Source organism: Sarcophilus harrisii, chromosome 4 (assembly GCF_902635505.1).
Source record: "Sarcophilus harrisii chromosome 4, mSarHar1.11, whole genome shotgun sequence".
Taxonomy (NCBI): domain Eukaryota; kingdom Metazoa; phylum Chordata; class Mammalia; order Dasyuromorphia; family Dasyuridae; genus Sarcophilus; species Sarcophilus harrisii.
In genome coordinates, this window is record NC_045429.1 from 341,476,038 (window position 1) to 341,498,443 (window position 22,406).

The 22,406-nt window shown below is 34.8% G+C and overlaps 1 protein-coding gene and 1 pseudogene across 3 annotated transcripts in view; both read right to left on the minus strand.

Annotated features, from left to right (window-relative positions):
* The window catches only part of CA10 (carbonic anhydrase 10), a 660,766-nt gene that overhangs the window by 620,651 nt on the left and 17,709 nt on the right, over positions 1-22,406 (minus strand). The window lies entirely within an intron of this gene.
* Positions 17,790-20,233, minus strand: LOC111720489 (annotated as a pseudogene).

Sequence of the window (22,406 nt, forward strand, 5' to 3'; positions counted from 1 at the left end):
TGTTGTTGTTTTTCTTTTTTTTTTTTTTCAAAGAGGAACAGGGAGGTGATGCCATGACTTGCAAATGAATTGGATTGAAGTGAGGAAGGACTGTATAAAGTTGTCAGCCTCACCTTCTCCTCTGGAGCCATCTGAATCCAGTAACAAATTATAGATCAGAATGACTGAAAATGACCCTAAATAAAGTGGAAGTTGTTGATTGTTTTAAGTTAGGTCTTTACCAGGTCTCAGTCTGACTGAAATAAATCTCATTTGGTATTCAAAGCTATGTTATAAGGAGGCAAAGAATGGCCTGAAAAGGCAAAAAAAAAAAAAAAAAAAAAAAAAAAAAATTATCTGGGAAGTGAGATCCTTGGGATTTCTGGCCTAAAAAGAAACTGTCTCTAAGTCATTAGGGTTCAAACAATGACATATATAGACTTTGAGTGGAACCTATTGTTGACCAGAATGATTTGTGTTTAAGGCATAATCCTTATGAAAGAAATCTAGCCCATGAACCATACATAACTTGTGATGTTTTAGTAATCAAAATTTATATTCCTTTGGGTTAGATAGGATACTGGTAGGTTGGAGAGAAAGCAGTACTTCTATCACATAGTGCTAAAAGATATTCTGAGATAAAGGACAGATATTAAGAAGTTTAAGAAATATGAGAAGGCTTATAGAAACAGATGCAGCATGAAGAAAACAGAACCAAAAATATACATTACTGCATGAATATTAATTAAAACAATACTAAAAGTCAATAGAATTCGAAAAAATATATTGGTCAATATTAATTCTGAATTCCTGAGGTCAAAATATACTTCCTTTTTATAAAAAATGCAATCTATAAAAACAGAAAGTTATAGTACCATCACTTACAATTTCTTTACTAAACATTTTGCAAACAATGATTTGCTATTGTTTTTAATTGTTAAAAGAATAATTACTAGTGTTTTTGCTGTTATTGAAAATTGCTATTGGACATGATTTTATTGGAAAAGAGATTGTTGGGTCAAAACAAAATATATCAATTAAAATAATTTAAAAATACTCTAAAGTCCAAATAATTAAATTAAACATATAAATCTCATGAGTGAGTTATCAGGAGGGGAGAAGAGGTTTTGGGAGGGACCATGATCAGTACTGAGCTGCCACAGTACTCTACTTTCTCTATACTACACTATCCCCTAAACTATATAAAGTTACCCTTTTCTGATGTTGCCTCTTCTTTTCCCATGCAAAGGTATCTTTCATTATTAAATTAACTAGATTTCATTAGAATAGAAAAGTTGGGGGAGGAAAGAAGGAATATATGTGATATGATTTCTCTCAGGCTACTGATGACCTTCAGCCACAGGAAATTCCTGGGGGCGGGGAATGCTGTCAATCCATTTTATTTCAGATTTATAATGATTTTACTTTATCACCTTGCTAAAGGTGTAAAGGCTAGAAATGTAAAGGCTTTAGGATAAGGAAAAAATTGGATAAATACTAATTTCATACATATTTTTTTCTTTCTAAACTCTAAAAATTAGTAGAATTTATACCATGTTGGAGCTGGAATGAACCTTTAAGAAATAATATAACTTATCTGCAAAGGGACAGTAAGTTGTCCAAGATCACACACTGAGTTAATAGTAGAGGTGACCTTGAATAACACAATAGAGTAGAAAGAGCAGTGAATGGATAGTCATAAAACCCAAGTTCAAATTCTGTCTTTACTTTTTACCCAAATTCAGTCAAGAAATTTACCCTCTTTGGTTCTCAATTTCCCTATTTACAAAATAAAAGAATTGGACCACATAGCCTTTGAGTCCTTTCCAGGAATGAAGATATGATCCAATCAACCTAACTGTCTCAGTTTTCACTTGTAGTGCTTATTTCAGTATACTGCCTCTATCCTATCTATATTAGGTGGCACCATCGTATATAAAGAGTCAGTTCTGGAGTCGAGAAGACTTGTGTTCCTAAGTTTAAATCTGTTTTTTTACTTATTTACTTACTAGCTGTGTGCCCTGGGCAGGTAACTTAACTTTGCTTGCCTCAGTTTCCTTATATGTAAAATGATCTGGAGAAGAAAATAGAAAGCTGCTCTAGTATCTTTGTCAAGAAAATGTCAAATTGGATCATGAAGAATCAGACACAAGGGAAAACCCCTGAACAACAACAATAACAAAAACTACATATTATTAGAATAGGAACCATTCTGGCTACAGCTATCTACATTTCCATACTCATTGCTGAAAGTCACTTGGCAGCTGATTAACTACTGAAGTTGAAGTTTTCTAAATGAAAGCAATATTATCAGTCTCCACAAGCCCCAAGGTACAATCTTCTCCAACGTGATCAGGGCTCCCTGTGCTTCAACAGTGGGACCTCCTTCCTTTGGAATGAAAGTGTCGATTCACTCAGCATGAGAGCCATAACTTAGCAGGAGTTGCACAGCAGAAGGCTTTGAAATGTCTGTTTTTTAAAATGGTTAGCAGTGGGAGGAGGGGGCCACGTGGGTGTTAGTGGGTAGGAAGAGGAAGAAAATGCCAAAGAAAATACATAAGAAAGCTTTAAGCAATATAATAAATGAGTAAATAAAAGGCAGGTAGCTAGGTGATGCACTGAATAGAGTGTTAGCCTTGGAATCAAGAAGACCTGAGTTCAAAAAATGTTTAGACACTTATGAGTTGTGTGACATAGGGCAAGTCATTTAACCATGTTTACCTCGGTTTCCTCATCTGTTGAAGAAGGAAATAGCAAATCATTCCAATATCTTTGCCAAGAAAATCCCAAATGGGGTCATGAAGAGCATGACTGAATGAAGTGAACAACATCAACAAATAAAAGATATTAGACAAGAAAAAAGGGGCAAAGAATCATTTTGCATTTTTCTTCCCTATTTAATAAACTGTGAAATAAAGAGAACAATTGAAAAACAATGAAAAGAAAAGAGAAGAGAAGAGAAAGACTAGAAGATAAGAAGAAAGAGAAAAAAAAATACATGATAACATGAAATCATGGAACCTGAAATGGAAAGTATTTTTGAGGTCATTTACTCCTATACTTGACCAAGAATCTTCTCTATGTTATCCTCAACAAGGATCATCTAACTCAAGTTTTTAAAGACCTTTGATAATGAAAAATCCATAACCTTGGAAAGTAACCTATTCCACCTTCAGACACTTCTAATAGTACACAAGTTTTACCTTATACCAAGCCTAATATATTTCTATCTAGCTATTGATCCTAGTTATACCCTCTGAGGCCAAATATAGCAAAACTAATCCCTCTTGACAATCATGTGAGAACTTGAAAACTATCAAAGTCCTCTCTAATCCTTTACTTCTCTAGGATAAACACCTCACATTCTTTCAACTCATGCTCATAAGGCATAGGTCATTTCAGAAAAAAAAATGTAAAAGATAAAGTAGAGATAAAATAAACATTGTCAGGAAAAAGCCCAGAATTGTGAAATGTGTAAACCCCAGGTCACAGGAAGTATCTGACTTGTACCTGACTAAAATGTAATTGAAAAATATTTAACAAAATAAGTAAGGAATCAAAATAAAAAATAGATAACATGTAGGTAACACTAAGTCTACATGCAGCCTTCAGGGATATTTATGCATAGACTAGTTGCCTCTGTTTCTTCTATTTGAGTCCATAACTGCTGTTCTAGGCTATCAAAAACATTTTGTATCCTGGCACTGTCATCCAGTGTATGAGCTATTCTTCTTGGCTTTATGTCATCATCCTATTTGCTAAGCATGCCCTCTTTTACCATTATTAAAGTCATTGATTTAAAAAGAATGTTAAACAGCAAGAGGACAAGCACAGATCCTTGTGTTATTCACTGGAATAGTCGGTATTAATCAGCCACCAAGTCCCACATCCAAGAAAGATTTCACTTCCCTAATTATTATATCTAACCTCAACTCTATTCCCATTGCTACCACTCTAATATAGGATCATAGGCATATAACAGGCTTTCCTCTATTTGGTATCCCCATTCCTATTATTCTTTCAATTACTACCAGAATAATTTCCCATTGTCACCTTATTCTCCTGCTCAAAATACTTTTAGCATTTTCACATTTTCTTCTGAATAAAGCTCAAATATTTTTGTCCAGAATTCAAGGCCTTCTAGAGTCCAGTGCTGTCCTGACTTTTCACTATTCTCTCCTGTACACATTTTATACTCTGGTCAGCCCAGAGTACTCTTTGGCCCTGGAAAACATGCTTTTCCCTGTAGCTAGAATATTTTTCTTGAATTCTAACATTTTCTTCTCCTTCCCACTGGAAATTTAGACTGCATCTCTGTGTCTCCCAGTTGTGATAGGCAGCTTTTGCTTATATTTCTGGGTTCCCAAGTTCTTTACTGGCCATCATTATGCTGGTACCATGTGGATATCATTCCCTCTCCCCTGCTTACCATCATTCAAATACAGGTTGCCTTCCTCCATTAGAATATAAGTTGATTGAAGATAAGAAATATCTTGCTCTCTTGGATCTTACATGACATTCTGTGTTGCAATTTATTGAGTTATTTGCCATATTATAAATTTGTATAGCAGTTATCTGTATTTGAATTTCATGTTTCTACCAGACTGGAAGTTCCAAGAGGCAAGAGTCTATTTCTTACTCTGTATCTTCTTCCCTAGAGGCAGGCACAGTATGTCCTCACATTTTTTGCTTAATTGTTCAGTTGTGACCCTGTGGACCAGATTGTCCACAGGGTTTTTTTGGCAAAGGCATTGGAAATTTGCCAATTTCTTCTCCAATTAAGACAAACAGAGATCAATGGACTTGGCTAGGGTCACACAACTAGTAAGTATCTGCGACCAAATTTGAAGTCCAGTCTTCTTGACTGCAGGCCCAATGCTCTATCCCCTGAGCCGCTCAGCTATGTACTCTACAAGATAGCAAAAACTTAATCAATATTTGTTAAATAAATGACTGAGTAACTGAAAGAGGGAAACTATCTTTTCCTTTTTTATTTATCAGTACCTTGGCCACCATACATACAAACATACACAGACACAAATTAGACAGAGAAAGAGAAGCTGATAGACTATTTGTAGAGAAGAGGTGGAAATGGGCCTTGAATCTTAGCTATATGCTCATATGTCACTAAATTATCTTTTTCCCATTCATTTTTATGTCTTAACCCATAAAGAAATTGATTAAAATCTTAATCACTCTAGCAAATCCCTTCCTTTTAGAGAATAAACCCAACTACCTTGGGCAACCCATTTAATCTTGAATCACATATTCATTCAATACATATTTATTAAATGACTAAGAATAAGATTTGGAAGGGACCTAAGTAGCCAGTGGATTTTAAAGGCTTAAGGTGAATAATGAATCAGACACTAGAACAAGTTGGAAGGCTTCCTTACTTCTCCATCCAGGCACTCATACAAAGGGCAATAACATTTTATTATTAAAAAAAAAATTCCCCAGTGGCTGTTTTCCCATGGAACCATTCTTTAGGGGTTACTAGGTTGATAGTCATGTGTATGGATGAGGAAGTTATCCTCCTTAAGAAGTCCCTGGGTCACAGTTACAGGGCATGGGGTACAAGGGAAGCAGAAGACACACAGAAGAATAGGATTTATATGGACACATTGCTTCTGGAGCAGGAGAGAGAACTGTAACTAATTCAACCATCTTAATATGGATAAGGCAGGGAAATATGCACTGTTTAAATTAAAGAGAAACAATCAAACATTCCTAAAGATTGTTCTTTAAAAGAATATTCAGCTTGTTTTGTCTAGTACCTGAGATCAGAGCTAGATGCTATGGGTGGAATTTGCAGAAAGGCAGATTTCAGCTCAAAATAAGTTTCCTAAAAGATCAGTTCTAAAATAAAATGGATTTCCTTGGGAGTCCTAACTGAGGATATTTGAGTGGATATTAGATGATGATTTATTGGAGCTTCTGTAGATAGGATTTTTATATAGATTCAGGTGGAAAAGACCTACAGGTGACCTACGTGACCTCTGAGATCTTATTAAGTCTGAGATTCTTTGATTTTATAAACCAAAGCGTACTACCTGATTATCCCAGGAGACTTGTGAAGGCCCCAGGCTATTTTCATTTAGGACACTAAGAAAAGCTACTATAAAATAACTCTGTAAAGGCAGTTTAAAAAAGAAAAAAGAACATGTTTGTGTAATACCAGAGAAAGTAATGGATGGAGGGCTTACTATGCCTAAGAATTCTCCACTTGACATTTTTAAATGTATTTTGTCACAGCCCTGGGAACGAACATGCCCAGCACAATAAAACTTGAATTTCTAGATGCACAATGAAATGGAATATTTATCTTTATGTTCATGAGCCCCAGCCCATTCAGCATTAGAAACAGACACCAGATCTCTCTCCTATGTCTCTAGTCCTTGGAGGGGTGTCGATTCTGGCTTAATGAATAGCACAGACCATCTGTCAGGAAGGCTTCTGAGAGGCCACAGAGAAAACAGTGATTCTAGAAATGGAAGAAGCAGTGGTATACTGAATGTATTGTGGATGTGGGATAGCACAGAGGGCCTGATATCTTCCTAAAATCAAAGAAAACTTCATTTTTCTATTATGCTTGGAACCATAAAGAAATTTCATCCATAAGAGCAAGCAAACAAGATCTCTTTGGGGCTTTTTTGGCATAGATATTGGAGTAGGTTGCCATTTTCTTCTTCAACTCATTTTACAGACAAGGAAACTGAGGCCAGTAGGGTTAGGTGACTTGCCTGGAATCACACAGCTAGTAAGTGTTTGAGGCTATATTTGAATTCAGGAAGATGAGTACTTCTGACTCCAGACCCAGCATTTAACCTACTCTATTACCTAAATGCCTTTCTACATAGTATGTAGTCAATAAATGTTTGATGGAGATGAACGATTATAGGGTTATGATTCAGTGTGAGTTCTTAATCACCCAGTTAAAGCCTTGGCAACAGATTATGAAGGTTTTAAGTATACACTATTTTGCTATTCTTTTAAAGGGTTCAGTTATTGAGATAGAAGAAAAATCAGGAAAGATTAATATATCAAAACTGAAATAGTAAACTGAAATCTATACATAACTATATCTTATATATTGTCTAAATTTCAATTGTGTCTGATTATTTTCAACAAACAGACCAAACCTTGCAAATCATGGCAAGATTGCATGAGAACTGCATATAGGACTTTGGAGTTCTTAAGCAACATGATCTTGAGAAAGGCAAAAACTAAACAGCCAGCATCTATCAATTAGCAACAGTTGTGATAGGGATAGTGATCAGCTTTGGGTTTCTATTAGATGAACATTTATCATCACTTTATCCAACCAAACAGACCAATTAACTTAGGGAGTTGTCATAGTGATGATAATAAGATACAATAATATTAATGTGTTGTATGAAAAGTTCAAGATCCATAGTTTCTGGGTAATTGATCATTTTATTAATTATGACTAGTGAATAATTAATATAAGGTCCTGTCACTTGACCTCTCATAAGCCAAAAAATGGTTCTTGGTGGCCTATTAAAACTTATATACCCTTGGAAAAGTGGCTATTCCTGATGGATGGCAATCAATTATGATTAGTTAATAATCAATGGGAAATGAATATCATAATTATAGTGATAAGTGGACACATTCTAATGAGGAGCTGGAAGCCTTGATTTGAATCAGTCAGACCATCCCCACCTACGGAAGTCTGGACAAAAGGGGTACACCTTCACTTAGATCTGTCTAATTGGAACACAATGGGCCTGATTTCAAAGATTAAAATATCTTAGGTGAGGTCTGAACAAGATTGAGAAGAATGTTAAATCCAATCTCATTATCAGTCCTATTTTTATAGGATCTGCTTTGATCATGTAGAGAAGGAGGAAATAGAAAGGGAAAACATCCTGGATCTCCACAATAATAAATGGTTATTAACATAAGAGAAATAATCATTTCAATAATAACGATTAAATTGTGTGAAGTTTGCTATGATTATTAATGACAATTAACTAATTTAGCATGCCTACTATTTGACAAAGCATTTCATAACTACATCTTCATTTAAGTAAGAGGTCTTGGAATGGTATCAGAACTCAAGTCATGGTAGGTCTGAATCAAAGACAATAAAAAATAACTGGAATTTATATAGTACATTAAAATTTACAAGGAATTTTACACACATAATTTTTTTTTCTTCACAACAATCCCAGATATAAACACTATAGATATTATTACCCTGTTTTACATATGAGGAAAATGAAGGACAGAAAGTGCCTTGCCAAAGTCACATGGCTAACAAGTATCAGATACAGTGTTTGAACACAGGTATTCCTGACTCCAAATCCAGCATTCTCTTCATTAGATAATGAAACCCTTGTGCCCAAGCCAGTAATAACAAAATGTAAGTTTATCTAATTTAAAAGAGGTTCATCACCAAAATGGTTGGCTAATAATTGGTGATTTTTTTTTGGGGGGGGGAGGGAGGAGATTGGAAACAAAGAGAAGATCATAAGACTTGGAAGAGTTGTGTTATGCAATGGTAGAGGAAGTAACCATTTCCATGGATTCACACACAACATTTAAAAAATACTGAAGAAAATAAAGCTTTTAAAAAATCCTTATAATCACATTCAAATTCTCATGAGTAGAACTTTATTTTAAGACCTTTTTGTTTAGATCCTTATTATTTCTACTTTTACTTGCTATAACTGCAAAATTTATTGTGATTACCTACAAATTCCTTTTATAATTCCTTATTTTGCATATATATTCAGAGCTAACTCATTTGAGCTCTTTTTATTATGTATTCTCCTCTTTCAAGCCACCACCCTGGAAGAAACATTTAAAAGTTGAAACTTTTACTTATAATTACCCCATACCTAGAGTCCCAGGAAACTCTAGGTCAAGGTGACATATTGAAATTTGCTTCTTGAATGTTCTAAGTGAAAAGGCAGTGTCAGAATTGAAACAAAGGTTTGGGAATAAAAATCACTTCCATTCTCACAAAACCTCTCACACTGACTCCTATGGCCAGGGAGCAAGCTGCTTCTTCACCTCAATTTCCCCATCTATCCAAAGAGGGAAATAATCTGACATCATCAACTTGCAGGGATCCTGAGGATTTTCTTGTTATTTTACTGTAGAGGAACGTGCTTTACCCAAGGACAGAGAATTTACTTTGGATCAGACTCAGGGTATGGTGAATCTCTAGCATCAGAGAGAAAAGTTTGATTTGTCTCACTGTCTCTCTTGAAATTACTTAATCCTCTTGGGGAAATAAATATTTCTGACCATAATGAAACTTTTTTTTCTATAAGGAAGAAGAGTCTATTTTCTAAGTGTAACAATGCTCCTAGAAAATCTGTCCTTTCTCCAGTATACTACCATCCCTAAATAAAAAGCAATTTCCTTCTGGAATTAATTCCCAGGAAGTGTCAGATCAACTTCTGCCTTATGAGTTTTGAGTTCCTCTGATGAGAAAAAGGAAATGGGGCAATTTTTTTTTCCTTAATAAATCCAATCTGCCACAAAATAAGGGCTCCTATTTGTCTTTAAGCAATATGAATCCTGCTAAAGAAAATAAGAAACTTCTCTCTTTTAGGGGTTTTCTTAAATTCAGAACAAATTTTTAAAAATTCAATCCAACTCAACAAACGTGTGTTACACTCCTGTCAAATTCAAGATTCCATGTTAGATACTAGAATTATGAAGACAAAAACAAAATAAACTCAAGGAATCTATAATCTAATGGGGGAAAACAAAATACAGGCATATGAAGAATACAAAGTCCATCCCATGTATTTCCAGATTCTTTAAATGAATGTACCTCTGTTTCCAGAAGCCAGACACATCAGAAGATTGGTAAACCTTCAATGTTGCTTGTGAGCCCCTGAGCTATTTTGGTGAGGGAACAATTGCTATGAATGGCTACGATATAGTTGATAGCAGCTTGAATCTTTCTTCCTTTGACCTTTGTAGAGCATTCTGGTTGTCCTTCCCATCTTTCTCTACTGATCTATTTTAATTATATTTTTATTTATCTGAATTTTAACTGTATTTTTATTAAGTGGATTTAACTATATTATTGTTGAATTGTTTTTATTATTGTTATTTAACTATGTTTATCTGTATTTTAATTATATCTTAATTCACTGGCCTCTTTCCCACTCCACTAGATTGTAAGGCTGATAAGAACAGGAAATAAGGTATATTATTATGTCTCTTCCATTGTCCAGAACAGTGCCTCCCACAGAATGAGTATTTCACAAATGTTTGTAATATTGGATTTGTAAAGCTCATAAACAAGAAATATTTGTTGGTCTCCTATCATGTGTCAGTCATTGAACAAAGTGTTGTGGGGAACACATCATACAATCCTGAGAACAGTTGTTACCTTCTCCTTAACACACACACACATACATACACCCCTTTTTACAAGATACACTTCTTACTTTTTAGGGGAATCAGAAGGTGATGGGAAGAAGAGGAAGGTGACACTTCCTCAAAGTACTGGTAGGAAAAAACAAAACAAGACAAAACACTTTTATAGCATTCAGGGGACCAAAAGTACAGAGTCAAAAACTAACAAATTAACCTTTCCTCAAGACAAAATCAACACTGGACTAGGCTGACTAGGTAAATATATATATATATAAAAGACCACTCAGTGGAATGAAGAATGATGAAGGAAAATATAAATTAAAGATAGAAAAAAAAAGGAGAAAAATGTCCATGTTATTTTGCTGACTTGGGAGTATAGAACCCAAGGTAAAAAGATCAACAGCAATAAGACACTGCAGATCAATGAGACAAATAAAGAGGCTAGAGAGGCAGACTAGAGAGCATCTAAAAGAGAGAGATGTTCAGCCTACTTTAATTAGCCATGGCACTACAGGTCCCAGTTCACTCTGAGTATTGAGAGTTCCTTATTGTTATTATGGGCTCATTCCTTACTATTAGATTGGGTCATGTTTTTATATGTCTTGTAACAAACATACTTGTCTTGATGTATAAGTGAGTTTGATGTAATAGAAACCTCAATAACAGTATAGAGCCCAATACTTTTTAAGAAATCCCGGGCCATCTAGATTTGGGAATGATATAATTTCTGAAGCTATTGAGACTGATGTGGCACAACCTTGGAAAAAGTGTGTGAAAGAAATGGGAGTGGGCTTGATATATTTATTTCACTAAACTATCCTTCAAGGATTTCTAGTTTGTCATCCAAAAGTCTGGGCTTCTATTTCACACCTAGACTCAAACAATGAGCATTTCTGATTCTCCTGAAAGAAGAAAAGGAGAGGGGTCATTTTTAGCCCCCATCACCAAACTTCCCACCAATCATGTGAACCCCAATCCCATGATATTGCTTACCCTACTCTATTCTTTGGGCTGTTCCCCCTAGATCTCTCTAAATTTACCTATCATTACAATTATAATAAAACTCTGTCTCTTAGAGACTATCTAAGCCTCCATATTCTTTTGAGATACTTGCATCATCCATCTAGAATACCAATATTCTGGGGTCCCCCTAAAACCCAAAAGCAGGCCTACTGGGACTAGCATGACAAGATCACAAAAGGATATCAGTGGTTCTGCAGTGTTAGAAGTCTGAATTACTCTCTTCACATATGTACTTTTCTATGTCTGTGCTCTCACTATTCATGATTCCTATCTTTGTCCACTTAACTCCTCATGGCCCATATATATTTTTTATAGGTTCTTGATAGATGTCTCTTATTCCTATTGGGATTATGGATATTTGAGGGAGAATTTTCAATAGTTTCATAAAAGAAATACTTGGTTGCTACTTTTCTAAATATGTTCTTTCATTAAATACCTCTGTTTTGAACAAACTATGTCCTCTGGCTGAATTATGCCCCAGTGACTAATATCTGGGGCAGTTAGATGACCCAGTGGATAGAGTATTAGGACTACATTCAGAAAGACTCATCTTTATGAGTTTAAACATAGCCTTACACACTTACTAGCTGTGTGACTTTATGCAAGTCACTCTACCCTGCCTCAATTTCCTCTTCTATAAATTGAGCTGGAGAAAATAAAATGGCAAACTATTCCAGTATCTTTGTCCAAAAAACCTCAAATGGCATCACAAAGAGTTAGAAACAATCGAACAATAAATTCTGGTCTTCCTGAGTTCAATGCTCTGTCCATTAGATTGGGAGTTCTTAAACACTTTAAGGAGTTTTGGGATATATTTCAGCTTCCAGCAAACTTGGATTAGGGAAAAATGTACATGTTCAACTAACTGAAATTTTATATTTCCTTCAATTATGAATGTACCAACACACCATTATTCTAAGAAGGAATCCCATGTTTCACTAGATTGCCAGAAGGATCTAGAATATAAAAAGGATAAGCAATTTGGAATTAGATATTCTCTGTGTTGAGAGTCTTATATTTGTAGTCAGAGGATTTGAATTTAAAACTCATCTTTCACATTTTTAGTTGTGTTTCCTAATGGACAGAACATTGAACTCAGGAAGACCAGAATTCAAATCTAGACCCAAGTACTTAGTAGCTGTGTAACTTGGACAAGTCACCTAAATTGCCTGCCTAAATTATTCTACCCATAAAATCCAGATCACAATAACTCCTTCCTCCAAGGATTGTTATAAGGATAAAATGAGATAATATTTGGAATGTGCTTTGCAGATCTCAAAGGATATAAGTGCTAGCTATGATGATGATGATGATGTGACTAATACAAATAAACAGCAAACAACAGATGCAGAGTTTAAAGTCAAGTGTTCTTGATTCTGAATCTAGGGGTCACTCTGTGACTTTATGTTTTTTCTAAATCTGTTCTTTAAATTCCTTGGAAAGCTTTTCCTCCCTCCTCTATCCTTCCACTAAGCCCCAGAAGATACTAGGAACCAGTCCTGGGACAATAAGAAGGAGGGACTATTGTGTTTTCTGACATACAGTTGAAAAAGAAATGTTAAAGAACAAAATTAATTTATGTACTATTCATCATGAAGACAATACTGAGTCTGTCTATGTCAGTCAATCCTATCCCTTAGGATTTCAGTTGAATTGGATCTGAAGTGCAATTAACTTTGTGAAGGGATGCTCTCCCTTAAAGAAAATTCCTAACCAGTTAGAAGAACATTTCTTTCCTAGGGAAATTAGGTGACACAAAGTATAAAGTGCCATATCTGGAGTTAGGAAGAACCATCTTCCTGAGTTCAAATCTGGCCTTAACACTTATTATCTGTGTGATCCTGGACTCGTTACTTAATCCTGTTTGTCTCAGCTTCCTCATCTGTAAAATGAGCTGGAAAAGGAAATGGCAAACCAGTCCAGGATCTTTTCCAAGAAAATCTCAAAAGGGGTCACAAAAAGTCATATGTAATTGAATAGTAACTGAATAACAAGAAAATGTCACTCCTAAGAGGAAATCAGAAGGCATTATAAAAGAAGTTTGAATGCTTTTTCCCCCTTAACCCCAAACCTTTAATTCAGCTCTTGTGCCTTTAGCTCTGCACATGTGGCTTTTTGACATAGAAAAAAAAAGAGGCTTAAATCAGTATCTTTTCTAATCAAGACAAAACTTTGAGTCTGAAAAGGGAATTCAAAATGTATCCTAGAAAGTCCCATTTTGGGGAAAGATCATGATTTTCTCGCACCTTCCCCTTGGTTCCTAGACTTGTTAACTGTATGAAAAAGTCATTTTTTCTTGTCTTGGTTTCTACTTCCTCATTTCAAAAATTAAGAGAATGGACTGTGTTGTCTCAAAGGCCCCATAAGATTTAAATTTTATAGAGTTACATGAAGTGATGCTAAATGAAATGAGCAGAACCAAGATATTATACTGTACATGGCAACAGCATTATACGATGATCAATTCTGATGGATGTGGCTCTTTTCAACAATGAGATGATTCAGGCCAGTTTCAATAATCTTGGGATGATGAGAACAATCTACATCCAGAGAAAGGACTGTGGGAACTGAGTGTGGATCACAACATAGCATTTTCACTTCTTTTTTTGTTCTTTTCTTGAATTTTGTTTTTTTTTCCCTCATTTTTTCCCTTTTTGTTCTCTTTTTGTGCAGCATAATAATTGTATAAATATGTATGCCTATATTGGATTTACATATTTTTTTATCATGTTTAATATATATTGAATTACTTTTCATCTAAGGGAAGGGGTAGGGGAAAGGGAAGGGAAATTAAAACACAAAGTTTTGCAAGGGTCAATGGTGAAATATTATCCTTGCATATGTTTTGAAAATATAAAGCTTCAATAAAAAGAGAAAACCACTGTAAAAAAGATTTAAATCTTATGATCTAGTGTTCCTTCTTCCTTTTAATACAGGCTCTGAACTATAACATAAACACCATAATACATACTCCATTTATAAGTATTATAAATTATGTACTATGTACCAGATACTAGGGATAATAGTGCAATGCCTATAACAATCAGAACAAATAAAAAGCTTAAGCACAGAACCAATGGCTCTGTTTTTGTCATTAAAACTCCATTCTCCTTCTGGTAGATTTACTTTTTTTGTGGTTATTTTTGTTCAGCTGTTTTTTAGTCATATCTGACTCTCCATGATCCCATTTGGAATTTCCTTGACAAATATATTGGAGTGATTTGCCATTTCCTTCTCTAGCTCATTTTATAGATGAGAAAACTGAGGCAAATAGGGTTAAATGACTTGCCCAGGGTCACACAATGAACTAATTAAGTATTTGAGTCTGAATTTGAACTCGGGTTCTCCTGACTCCAGAGTCATTCTGGAGTCTATTTACTATGGCACCCATTCAAGAAAAAAGGAAAGGCACTCTGTATTACTTGTATTATTTAATGTAAGTTTCTGCATTGTCAGTGAGGGATCTGACAAAGCTGTTTTCTTGGGAATAGAGAATGTTTGGCATGCAAGTTTGGGTTGAGGGGGGGAAAAGGAATGTTGACTTTTATCCTTCAGCAAATGGATCTGCTCCAACTCTGGCATCCCTGCCAATTCTGCTGTGGAGACAGCCAGAATTGGCTCTAAATCATTCACCTGAAAGTCACTGACTTCCTTTGATACCAACAACCCTTTCAGTCACAGGCAAGAAATATTTGGTAAAGCTAAAGATAAATCCTACATTTAACATGACAAAGAGAATTACTTTCCAAAGTCAGAGGGAGATAGCATTTGGGAGTTGTGTCTTGACAGTGGCTTCCATGTAGCTGGATGGTCAGATAAAGGAAATACAATTACCCACAAATTATAAACATTGGGTCAGAATGTTCCATTACCAACCCATAATTCTGCTTGCAGAATCATGACAACTAGGTATAAACCCCATAATACATAATCCTATTAACAAGTTGGATAAATGATCAGAGTAAAGAACACCTGTGTTCAAATCTGGCTTCTCACATTAGCTATGTCACTCTTGGAAAATCATTTATTGCCTCAATTTCCTCATTTGTAAAATTGTTATTCAGTCATTTTCATTTGTGTCTGATTCTTTTTGAATCGATTTTGTATTTTTTTGTTTGTTTGTTTTTGACACATATACTGGAGCATTTACCATGTCTTTCTCCAGCTCATTTTACAGGTAAGGAAACTAAGGCAAATAGGGTTTAGCAACTTGTCCAAGATTACACAGCTAATAAGTGTCTGAGGCCAAGTTTGAATTCAGGTGGTTCTAACTCCAAGGCTGGTGCTCCATGCACTGTATCACCCAGCTTTCCATCTGTATAATGGGATCAAATGAGATAATAATTCCAAGACAGTTAACACATAATAAGCATTCTAGAGATGTTAGCTATTATTACAAAATCAGTCCTGAATGGCTTTACACAGAACCTTCATTAGTTGCTATATAAGCGGATAGAAGTCCCTAAAGTACTCTCTTAAAGGTTACATTGTAAAAACCCAGAGAATTATTGATATTACAGGATTGAGGGTTGGAGAGGTGTCAAAGAACTAACCTCTCCCATTTGATGGTCTTCCTCTTAGCATGCTGCTTGGTACTTTACCATATTCATCCTGAATACCAAAATGAACAAGGGGCATTTTCAGAATTTTTCTCAAAATTTATTAAATATCAACATCTTTTTCAATTAGTCAATTAAGCTAGAGACTCTACTCCAGTTTTTTTTTTTCATTTATTATCAAATGAGATGACATCTAAAATACTTTGCACAATTTAAACTGCTACACAAATGTTATTAATAAATTGAGGAAGTCTCTTTCTCAGAAGTTCTTTTTATCTCTCCATTTATCAAAACTTTTGATTTCATAGTACTGAATTAATGTTAAAGTAACTGGTTAATACTATTTATTAACAAAGTAATCTATAGTAACACAGACGTAAATAATTATTTGCAACATTTGAGCTGTTTGATTGCAATCACATATAACAATCACTACAACAGCAAATGGTTTCTTATTTCTGAAGTAACTTCTACCATTCACTACCCTCAAAATGACTAGTCTATACTGAAGAATTCTCTTCATACTCTTCATGAGAGAAAGATTAAATTAGTTCCACCAAGAAAAGTCTCTCTATCATCTTTCTTACTTCTCTACTTTTTCTGTCTCCATTAACTCTTTTTAGTCTCTCCAAAAACAGACATAACAGAGTGTCTAATAGAACAACATTTAAAATTGTTATGCTCTACATTTCTCTACTTTAACAAAGGTAATGAGTAACTCAAGCCCCCAAAAAGAGACTTTTGTAACAGGTTATTACGTAGGAAAGATGAAAACTTCAGTGTTTTTTGCTAAAATAGGGGTCCCAGGTCAGGAAAGTGAGAAAATAATTGATCCATCAGAAAAATCTAACTTTATCCACTTGGAAACTACAGTTTCAGTCTGGAGTTATAGTGAATTATAAAGGAAAACTAAGTATACAAAAATTTATTCCTGTCAACTCAAAAGCCCCTGGATGAAACTTTGGTATTACAAGATATGAGGTGAGTTGAATTGGACACAGCTCAAACTGTATCTAGAAAAAGATAGACTAAAATAATAGAAAAGAAAAAATGACAAGTATTGGAGGTAAAGTGGAAAAACTGGGATACTAAATTCTTTGTTGGTGAAATTGTGAACTGATCTATTCATTTTGGAATATAATCTGCAATTATAACCAAAGTGTTATTAAACTATCTATGCCATTTAACCCAGAAATCATGACTTGATCTATTTCTGAAGATAAGTAGGGGAAAAGAAAAAAAACCTTATATGTACTAAAATATTTATAGCAGCTCTCTTTAGGATGTCAAAGAATCAGAAATTGTAGAGTTATCCATCATTTGAGGAATGGCTGAACAAGTTTTGATATATAATTATGATGGAATATTACGGTGTTATAAGAAATGAAAACCACAATGATTTTAGAAAAACATGGAAAGATGTGCAAAATAATGAAGAACAAAATGAGCAGAAACAAGAGAACATTGTATACAGTAATAACAGTATTATTTTAAAGATGACTTTGAGCAAATATTATTTTGACTCATACTCAAATTAACTCTAAAGGATATATGAAGAAATATGCTATCTGCATCTAGAGAAAGAACTGATAAATAGAAGTCAGCATAGAATAAATGAATATATATACATATTATATATACATATATATACATAGTATACATACATATTGCTAATTAGGTAGCAATCTCTAGGACAGAAGGGTAGGGAAGGGAAAAAAGAAATTTACATGATAATTTTGTTGTATATTTAAAAGGAACATATAGTATATCGTTATAAATAGCAGTTTCATGTGCAATCGTCATTTTTCTTATGTTATGGAAATACTTATTTTATTCCATAAATTAAAAGCAAAATTTAATAATTAAAAACAACAACAACAATAAAAGAAACAGAATGAAGACTCAGTCTATTTATCCTGAAGATAGTAGCTTGAATCACATTCATGATCTAGTGTTTGTTGACATGTGATATATCATCCCCCAATGAACATCATTGAGTCCTATACATACTGGAAGAAGGAATTAACAAGGTAGTAGTCTTTAAGAGCTCTGAGATCTAGTTCTAACTCTTTTACCAACACACTGTATGATGATGAGCAAGTCCCTTAAGTTCTTGTTTAAATTTTAGTTTTCTCATTTGTAAAAATGGGGGAAACATAACTTTGTAGGGCATTGAAAGGAAATTACTTTGTAAAGCTTAAAGTATCCTCTAAATATATAACATTATCATTATTTAATTATACTTCCTTACAGTGTTTTTGCTAAAATCAAATTATATAAGAAAGGTTTGTGCCAAATACATTAACTTGTGAGGGATAATAAATACATTTGATGACAGTCAGGATGCAAAAATACATTGAAAATATGAAGCACTAAGCCAAGATGAAATTTAATAAGGATGAAGAGATTTACTTGGGAGTCAAAGGATCAACTTAGAAGTAAAATATGGTAAGCATAGCTGGATAAAATTTCATTTGAAAAAAAATCCAAGGGTTTTAGTGGCCTAGAAGGTCAATATTGTGATATAGCAGTTAAAAAAATCAATCTTTAGTTCATTAAGAGAGACATGACATCCTGAACTTTTAGCTGAAATGTCATCTCAGTATAGGTTAAATTGCCTCTGGAGAACTGTGAATTCAGTTCTGGGCAATACAATTTAGGACAAACACTGGTAAATCAGAGTCAAGAATGGATACACACCAAGATAGTAGAAGGATTTGAGATGAAGCCAATAGAAAATCAATTGAAGGAACTAGGGGTATGTATTCTGAAGTGGGTACATGATTTGACCAATGCTTCTCTGTCTTGTTTGCTGATTCATCATCTAAGTCTAGCTCACTAACTAACTGCCTAGAGAAAGCTAGGTGGTACAGTGAGCAGAGCACTGGGCTTGGAATCAGGAAAATCTGAATTAAAATCCTCCTTAATTCTGAATCAGATATTTTCCTCTGGCCTTTGTCTCCTCAGGTACAGGGAGGTGTTGCCAGGCTGTAGTTTACCATTGTGGTCCTATTCAATTCCTGTAGGTTCCAGGAAGGCCAACCAATAGTCCAGCAGCCATTGGATTAAGGTTTGATATAGTGCCAGTCATGGAAGAGATGAGGCTATATCCCTGATGTCTTGGGAGGCTCTCCCCAGCATAGCACCAGCAATGTATGGGATGAGGTACAGACAGATCAGGACCACACTGAGAATATAGCCCATCAGTGTGGGATATGCTGTACTGAGAGTGTCTTGAGCTCTATGCTGGCCAAAGTTATATATCTTCACCTCCACAGACAATGTTTCATTGAACAGCTGCACTATCACATAATATATGTACAATCCCTGGTGTCAATCTGAATGTGCCAGAATTGCAGGCTACTATCTCTCAAAATCATCACTGTGCCATTGCTCACCTCATATAGATTTAATTATTTGGTGTCATCCATTCCTTCACCATTCCTTGCTGCTTGGTGTTACAGCTAATGGTCAAAGTTTCATTCAGGTGGGCTTCAAATATAAACTTCTTGAACTTACTATAATTCAGTATACTGCTCATGTTTAATACAATGAATATCTTCTTGGAATGTATGCAATACAAATTTTCCTGAAAGAGAGATCATCACTGAGCTCAGCTGATGATATTGTCAGCATATGAAGAGCTTGCATATCTTGTAGTCACAGGTGAGGAAGTTGTTATGCAGGGACAGTTCATTTTTTCATATAGACTGGAAGGTCTTTTAGATTATACAAGAGTAACAGCTTCAGTTTTTTAGAAAACAGACTCAGGAGGGTCAGTTGGGTTAGTTTGGACTTATCCTTTAACAGTTCTTTAGGAAAGCAAGCAATCTGCTTCTGCCTCAGACAGTTTCTGTAGAATTTTGTCATCAAAGGTGCTTTGGTTCATCTCCGTAATTGGGTTGTTGTATAAAAACAATGATTCCAGCTCTTGAAGTTTACTAAGAAGAAACACATCTAGGATCTGCAAATGACTGGAGGAAAAGTCTAGTGTGCAGTTTGGGAAAGACGTCCAAGGAGATGAAGTGTAAATTTTTATGGCTGAGGAACAAGGAATGAGGATAAATCAAACACGGAAGTCCATTGTACCTGAAGGTTGGTCAAGCTGTTGTGGCTAAGATCCAGTTCTGCCATGTAGGGGGATAGATATTGTGGCACATTTACCAGCTGAGAATGTTTCTGGCACAAAGGCAGGCTGTAGAACAGATAAGAAAGGAGCACCCTGTTCTGGCCACCCCAAAGCTAGGCAGCAACAGGCACAGTGGCAGGAGTCAGATGCCTTGGCAACCACCCTAGTGTTGCATAGTGTCACTGACATCAGTGGGAGGTCTAGAGGAAAGAATAACTTGAAATGTTCTAATGGGGAAAGGATAAAGGGAATGGGGGTCATTATCAGTAGAAACATATTTGCTGAAGTCTGGTCATTAGGTAATATATAGAGAGAATAAATGGATCTGTGTGAGAGTCTTACTAGCTATGTGATTTTGAGAAACTCAATGGAATTCTCTCAACTTCAATTTCCTCATCTATGAGATATGCATAATTATGGTATCTAAACAAATGTATTAATATACACAAAGTGCTTTGTAAAATTAAAGAGCTATGCAAATATTAGTTGTTTTTATTGTTGTTATTATTACAAACTGTGAATATACCTTACTCCTCTACTCTGCCTTGAGTTTCCTGCACTTTTCTCTTTCGCTTATCCCATTCAGTAATTTAATAAGTTCCCATGGATTCAATTGCTATCTCTAAACTAAAACTTCTCTAATCTATTTATCCAGCCCTGGTCTCATGAGTTCTACTTCTTTATTTATAAACTGCCTATTGGAAATTTGCAACTGGCTATTCAATGGACATTTCAAATATAACGTCCAAAACAGAACTATGATTTTCCTTCTCCCAAACCCTTCCCTATTTCAAAGTTTTCTGTTATTGTTGGGGGTGATACAACTCTTCCAATTAACCAGCTTCTTAAACCTAGTGCTTTCCTTGACTGCTCACTCCACATAACCTATCCGTTTTCTTTTCTATCTTGTCACTTCTATCTCTGCACTTTCTCTTGATATGTATTCTCTACTCATACAATTACCACCCTAGTTCAAATCCTTATTACATTTCACTTGGACTATACAATAGCTTTTTTTTTGTTGTTGTTGTTGTTCTTTGGATCTCAAATCTCCCTTTACTCCAATTCATCCTCCATAGATCCATCAGAGATTTTCCTATGGTGCAGTTTTGATCATTTGACTCCATCACTCAATAAACTCAAATCAAGTAACCCCATTTGGTCCTCTTTTAGAACAAAGGATGAACAACAACAAACTTAAATAGCTACCAATAACTTCTAGGAACAAAGAGAAAACTTAACTTGTCAGTTAAAACTTCCATTTCTAACTATCATTCTATTTTCTTACACATTCTTGCATAATTAACTTTTATGGACTCTGTAATCCATTCATACTAACTTGCTCTTCCTCACATCTAGCATTCCATCTTCCATTTCTACATCTTTTTACTCATTGTTCCCTATACTTAGCATTTACACCCTCCTCACTTCTGCTTTACAATTCCTGTTTTCTTGCAATATGCAAATCCATATGATTCACATGAAACTTTTCCTGATTCCCCACAATTGCTAATGTTCTTCCATCCAAAACTGCCTTGTATTGTGTGTGTGTCTGTTTATCTGTGTGCTCTCCCCCATTAGAATGTAAGTTAATGGAAGTTTGAGCTATTTCATTTTTATTATTGTACCTCAAGCACTTAGCAAAGTGCTTGGCACATAGTAAGCAATTATAAATGCTGAATATCTGTCTACAAGTATTTGAAATACTGTCACATATAGGAGGTTCAATAGCTGTTCTTCTTGTTCTCAAAGGCAGAAGCAGGAGTAATAGATCAGGGGGTATTATAAAGAGTCAAATTTAAAAAAAAAATAAAAAAGAGTCAAATTTAAAAAACTGATGTAAGAAAAAAAAAAACCTCTAATAAGTAGAGCAGTCCCAAAGTCCCAAAAATGCCCGATGAAAGTTGCTCTTCACTGAAGATCTTCATGCCAAGGATAGATGACCATTTGTCAGGAATATTATAGAGGAGATTTTTGGTCAGTTATAGATTGGACTCTCAGATAATCTTTGAGATCTCTTCTACTAAAAATGTAGGAAATGCCATGCAAAAATGATGCATTACTGAATCAAATGTATTATTGAAAAATAAAGTAAAATTGAAGTTGTAATTTTTTCCACAAATGAATTACATATGTATTTCTAATCTTAATATCTGCTAAGATTGAGTTAAGAATCTGGTACACTAAAAGAAGAGACCAAATAAACCCATAGATTAGTTAACCACATTCTTGCTTTTCCTACCTAAATTTAAATTTAAGCCAATGCAAAGGGAAACCACATAGACTGCACTGTGATTAACAATGCTTTAGAATATTTTGTAATATTCCAAGCATCTGTTTCATATCAT